Here is a 6,764-nt window from a genome sequence, read left to right as displayed (position 1 = left end):
AGTTCAGTTAATAAAACTACTTGTGTTGGTGTGAACGTTTGAATCTACTCGTTTATACTTTTCAATACAATTTGAATGAAACGTAGCACTAAACAGATAGTTTTTGTTAATTCTTATTCAAATCGTACATTTGAACCGTCAAAGTTGGTGAAATAAATGTGCTTGGAATCAAAATTTTATAAATAATCCTTGATTGGGTAAGTCACTCATATTATTGTTTTTATTTATTTATTATTTTTAGGTACAATACTATATTCTCATTTGATACTACCAATTCATTTCATAATCAATAATATGCGGTTATAAATGATTCAATAGGAACATTAATAACATGAAATTCTTCTCTACTGACAATAAAAGTATGAGGTTAGTTTGTATTTCAGAATCATAGCAAGTGGGGTCTATAATATAGGTACAAAAATTTTCAGTGCACTGATTTCAATATTATTTCATTTTATTTTGTCCTCTTTTCCACAACATACCAACATGTATTAGGTAATAATTAGAATTTTTTTAAAGATACAGCAGAGAGTAAGTAAATACTTATATTATTGTTTTTGTGGTTGAGGTCTCTTCAGACCCAAACTTAAACCTAACATCTACTGTAACCAATAAGGGTTGTGTTAAGTTTTGTTTTTTCGTCTCAAAAAATCTTGACCACAAAAACCTACCAACTTTAACCCTCTGCTCAAATGAATAAATCATAATACTTACGATAATATCCTTCCTGCATACAATTTGGCTGTTTTTATCGGACAATCATGGTTAAGTATTCCCCACAATCAGGCTATAGGAAAATTGTTCCCGCGTAGTTTTTCAGACGTTTCTTTTAATAATAGGTACCTACTGAAATTTCCATAAGTATGTATCAATAAAGGATACATTTCATTGAAATAAATTATAATTATTACTGTAACAAGTTCCTGTTAAGATTTTAAATTTTCTATCATGTTGTATAGGCACCTATTATTATGGTAAACAAATTATTTGTAAAAAAACAAAAAAAAAACAAGATTAAAATTTTAATTTTAATTTGCATGTAGATATTGGATTATGTTAAATCTCATTATAATTTATGTAATTCAATTCAATTAATTTATTTTACATATTGTGAACATTACAAATTATAATTTTAAGACGTTCACAACATGACATTTAGAAACAACGAAATATTAGGTACATAACAAAAGCGATAGATCAGTATTAAGTTATTCTACAGTATAAATGTGTAAATACAAAAAAATTATATAGGTACAAGGAAGTACACCGGATGAGTTAAGCAGAACCTATTTTAAGAATTTATAAAATAACGTCCACCTATACTCATCCTCACGTAGATGGAATATATCAACATCCAAAGCGATTTGGTTGAACAGAGTTATTGGCCTCCCAATTGGCATCACCAATGGCAGGTTAGTTCTGCTCCTCGGGAGAACAAACAACTGATGCTCCCGATTTCTAAGATAGTTATCAGGGACACACAAGTCAATACTACCAAGAATGGCAGAGTTCTCATTCACCCACGTATAAGTCGAAAAAAATACGTGGCCAAATATTGATATCTTCTAGCACTTAAACTACAGTATGTAAGCATACCTAAGAGAAAGTCAGTTGGATAAAGCCACGGATAGTATCTATATAACCTCAAATAAAGGAGTCTCAAAAATTTCTTTTGAACTCGCTCCACCATAAGGTCATATTTCAACTGATGCGGGGCCCAAACAATCGTAAATAGTATCATAATAGATTTTTGGGTTTCCACCATGTGTACTTTTTTCTTCTTTCCTCGACGTTTCGGGCTCGTTGCAGAGGCCATTATCAAAAGATGATTATACACATTTAAGTAATTTTTTTTTTACCATGCCCGATCCTAATAAGATCATAATATGGGCCTTCACAGAGTGGAGGTTGCATTTTAAAAGATTTGTTTTTATGAGAAATGGATGTTAGCTACTTGCCCAACCTATTAGGCACATACTCTGACAAAAACAATATGTGTATTTGCCAGACCCAGGATTCGAACCTGGAGTAATTTGGTTTTGCTTTATTTACCTAACAGTAATTTAAAAGTATTTTACACTAATTATGTATGTGCATATTATTTTCATCTACGTACATTTATTATTATACTACGGAGGATAATGTATTCTGTAATGTTTTTTTTATATCTCATTTAATCTAGTTGACATTGTTGATCTGTAAAACTTGTTTTTTTATACTAGGAATATATTAACAAAGGATTCACAACAATAGGAGTGTTGCACAAATGTGCAATTATGTATTTAAATTAAAATATTTAATTAATTATTACTGTGTACAAGGTTTTAAAATTATGATGGCCAGTGTTTACCTGAAGGTGTATTTTTATTTAATTGCATATTTTATTGTAAACAAGGCGTGTAAATTATTAGAAATTACTTAAAACACATTTTGTTGCAAAATTATCAAGTGAGTTGGGTACTAATGCTAATTAAAACCTACCTTTATAATGATTGCCCCACAGTGAAGTAGTGGAAAAGTGCCTGTCTATGTAGCTGTGGGTGCAGGTTACAATTCACCTGGTACCATTTTTTTTAATGTTGTCAAAATTAAATAATCTGGGTGAGTGACTACCTACTTTTCTTCGTAAGTACACTCTCAATAATCCGCCGCTCGATTATCCGACAACTACTATAATCCGCCGTTATTTTTACTTGTTGAAAGCACAAAATCAAGTTCTATAATTCGCCGGTAGTAATGTAACAGGAATGAGAGTGCCCAAGGACCGCATCACAATTATGCCGTGCTCCAATGCAACCAGGACACACAAACTGAAGCTTTAGGTCATAGGGAAAGACAGGAATCCTAAGTCATTCAAGATTATCTGCCTCACTGGATGTCTGGTTGTGTCAAGTGATTTACTGTTTAATATTCAGTTAATAAACTTAGTTTATAAATATCTATAATTTATACTTCATTTTGACTAAACTATTTTTACAAAATACCTGTTGTAATTTTTACCATATTTTGTATGTATGCACTATAAACCGCCGCTTTCACTAATTGGACACTTGTCTGGTTTTTAGAGTGGCGGATTACTGAGAGAGTACTGTGTTAAGGCTATACATCAGCTGAGGCATGGTCTAAAAAGATCGTAGCTAGGCGATGCGCGGATTGCGTGTCGCGGGTGCAAATGACGCATGCCGACCGACATATAATTTGTCATATAAATCCAACATGCGTCCATTTAATGTTCTGTTTATTGTGAGAGACGCGATGAGGAGGGCCAGAAGAGCCTTACAAGCAGCGCGAAGATCGCTGGAGGGGCCGCCGCACGCGGACCATCCGCTTGCGGTCACCTACAGGACCACTAGACTCATGTTCAAAAAGGCAATCAGTAAGGCTAAGAAGGTGCACTGGAGAGAGTTTGTCACTGAAATGGGTGACAATGATCCGTGGGGCCCCCCCTTCCGCGTGATGAAGCTGGGCTCACGGCCCGGAAAAGTCATGTCGGCGGTACGGCGCCCCGACGGATCGTTCACCAATAGCTCTGAAGAGTCCGCCACAGTCCTGTTGGATGCTCTTATCCCGCAGGACAACGAGTCGCTCGACATTGACAACGACCGATTTCAGCAGCTTCGCGTCTATGCGCTGCTCCACTTAAACACTCCGCGATCCGGGGACCTCTTTGCCTTAGTTCAAAGCTACTTCAGCAATAGGGAGATAACCTAAGACTCCGGCCCCAGCCTGATTCACAGGAGGACCACCATGGGGTGTCCCCAGGGCTCCGTCCTGGGACCCCTTCTGTGGAACATACTGTTTGACGACGTTCTGTCCCTGCCACTGCCTCCGGCCTGCACGCTCGTTGCGTACGCCGACGACTTGCTCCTGCTTGTTGGGGCGACGAGCCGACCGGCACTTGAGCGTGCAGCCACGGACGCCTTGGGCAGAATCCTTAATTGGGGGTTGCTGAACAAGCTGACCTTTGCCCCGAGCAAGACGGAAGCTGTCCTCCTCAGGGGTAATTCTCGGGTCAACATAACTCGACGGCCGCCCACGGTTCGTTTTGGCCAGACCTCAGTGCGTTTCTCCGAAAGGGTTACGTATCTGGGAGTAATTCTTGATGACAAGCTGTCTTTCGTTCACCACGCCAAGACGGCTGTCTCTAAGGCCAATTCGGCCTATCAGAGAATGGCCCGAATGGCGGGCAGCAATTGGGGACTTAAGCCTAGAGCCCTTAAGATTGCATACGGCGCAATTTTCATGGGAATTGCCGGTTACGCCTCCAGCATTTGGCATTCCCGAGTAAACTCTCGTGAGACGCGCACTACTAAGCGGGCAGCGACTTGCGCTGATCTCGCTTACCAAAGCCTACCGCACAACTTCTACTGACGCGCTTGCCATACTCGCGGGGGTGCTACCCCTCGATCTGCACGTCCAAGTCAGAGGATCGATCACCCTCGTCTTGAGGGGGATCAGCACAATACACACGGGTGTCCATCTGACACCACCGCAGAGATCCGAGGACGTTCCTTACAGGAAGACTGTAAGTGACATTGTGTACAAGACCGCATTTGCGGCATGGCAGGCGGGGTGGACCGCTTCCCCCAAGGGGCGGCACACTTACCGTTTTTTTCCAGACGTATTCTGCAGGCACCAAACTAGAAGACTCCAACCTTCGCACTGGATTAGCCAGTTCCTCACCGGCCATGGCAACTTCGCCGCCAGACTCCACGAGTTTGGCTTGATAGTAGGTGGGCCGGGTTGTATCTGCGGGCATGACCACCAAGATGTTGAACACATCCTCTGGGATTGCCCGCTTATGGAATTCGAACGAGCGGAGCTGTTTGCCAGGGTCCGTCCTCACACGGGCCCAATTGGTCATGGAGATCTGGTAGCAACCGAGGCCAACTTTGCGGCATTTGAGAAATTTGCAGCGTCGTATGGGGAGCGGGATAGTCCCGACTCTTCTGTAGACTCATCCATTTCAATTCGTGACACTCAGTATGCGGGTACACAAAGCGCTTAACGTCAGCGGACAGCAGAGCCAGTCCAAAAACAAACATTTTCTTTCTTAACTTTCCTCTTTAAGCACTACGGTGCATGGTTGCAGCATCAGTCCCGTGCGGCTCCGTCTCGGCACGGAATGAGCACTTAAAATCACTTCTTTCAGACACGTTTAAAGCGTCATAGAAAGCGGCCGTGCATATCCACGGTTGTGCATATATGACGGGTGGTGGTGGGCACTTTAACGTATGTTCTATTACATGTTTTCTTTTTAAAGTAAATGGGTAACGTGTTTTAGTCATCTTTACACGATTTAAGAATTAATACCCCCGTCGCCATCACGAAACAAATTGATGTATTCACTCCTCGACGTTTGGTCTCCGAGTGCCAGCGAGTCCAAAATTTCGTCGCGCCTATAGTTGAAAATGATTTTCCGTTTCACTGAAATATCGCCTTAATCCTCATAAACCCCATATGATAGCGAAATGCGTAATTTACTCAATGGTTACCTCGTTATTTGAACTCTCAGGATATTAAAATATAGGTATCTTCTTTACTTATTTTTAATATTCATTGAAACAAATTAAGAGATAGATTATAATAGGTTGGTATTTCATCATCATTGCCATTCCAGGTCTTGGCTTCTATCAGGAAACATGCAAGCCATCAACAACTTTGTCTCTTTGAAACGTATCTTTCTTGTTAGACACAACAAGAATGGTATATTATATAATTAATGTGTATTACCAACACAAAGGGGAGGAACTTCAGAACATATATTATACTTCATCATCTGTCAGTATAAGTATATTTTATCTGATATGATTCTTTGACCCGGCTGGTACTTTAACCCTTAACCAGGCCCCAGGAACTTATTAGAGCAATAATTATAATTTCCATGAAATATAACCTTTATTTATTTGTGAATTATAATATGTACTTATGGAAATTTCAGTAGATCTAAGAAAACTCATGAAAAACTATGTGGGAACGATTTTCCCATAGCCTGGTAAGAGAGAGGTTTAACTAGTAGATTGTGAGATGTATATTACCACAGCCTGACATTTTTCAAAATAAAACAAGCATTTTTTTATACATTTATTACAATCAATCAAAACACAGAGAAAATGGGAAAAATATTAATTATTAATGATTATTATCTGTATGGAAATCCTCCGTGCACGGAGTTACACACAATGGCACTTTGCAGATTTTACATTCATATTTGGACCTTTTTTCCACCTGTCTTGTACTACAAAACCTGCATCGTCTGAATGTTTCTTCTTTTGCCATAGGTTAGGTTAGGTTAGGTTCCTTGCTTATATAATGTTTTCAATTTCCATTTGGCTTAGAGGTAAGTACCTGAAAATTATACTAAATAGGGATTTTTTGGTTTCATGGTAATAAAAATAATAAACGACAACGGGCAAAGGTGGTATAATCCCCACATAATTCCATGCATTATATTTCACAAAATATAAATTATTTTACATAATTGTAATACAAATATAGGAGAACAACTCATTATCTACCAAATATAAAAAAAATATTACGACTTACATTGTGTTTTTTCGTTATTATGATGTTATTTAACTGCTTTGCTCTAGAAATGGACGTACAAATCGAGACATGTAAAACAACTAACCATCAAACTTGCGGATGCATTCGTATTCACACGGCATTATGTTTGAGTCATAGGCAATATATTCGTTGTTGAATTTTGACAGATAGTGGGTAACATTAAACCATTGCCCGATAAAACACAGCCAAATTGTATG

The 6,764-nt window shown here is 38.9% G+C and overlaps 1 protein-coding gene across 1 annotated transcript in view; it reads left to right on the top strand.

Annotated features, from left to right (window-relative positions):
• Positions 1-6,764, top strand: part of LOC147079567 (tetratricopeptide repeat protein 39B-like) — a 110,939-nt gene continuing 104,175 nt past the window's right edge. The window contains exon 1 of the mRNA XM_085942070.1: positions 1-197. The gene's annotated coding sequence lies outside the window, so the exon portion shown is untranslated. The remainder of the gene's footprint in view (positions 198-6,764) is intronic.

This window comes from Rhyacophila brunnea, unplaced genomic scaffold (genome assembly GCF_057557595.1).
Source record: "Rhyacophila brunnea isolate RB1 unplaced genomic scaffold, BYU_Rbru_1.0 scaffold_1, whole genome shotgun sequence".
In the NCBI taxonomy this organism is placed as follows: domain Eukaryota; kingdom Metazoa; phylum Arthropoda; class Insecta; order Trichoptera; family Rhyacophilidae; genus Rhyacophila; species Rhyacophila brunnea.
This window is presented reverse-complemented; position numbering and strand designations above follow the sequence as displayed.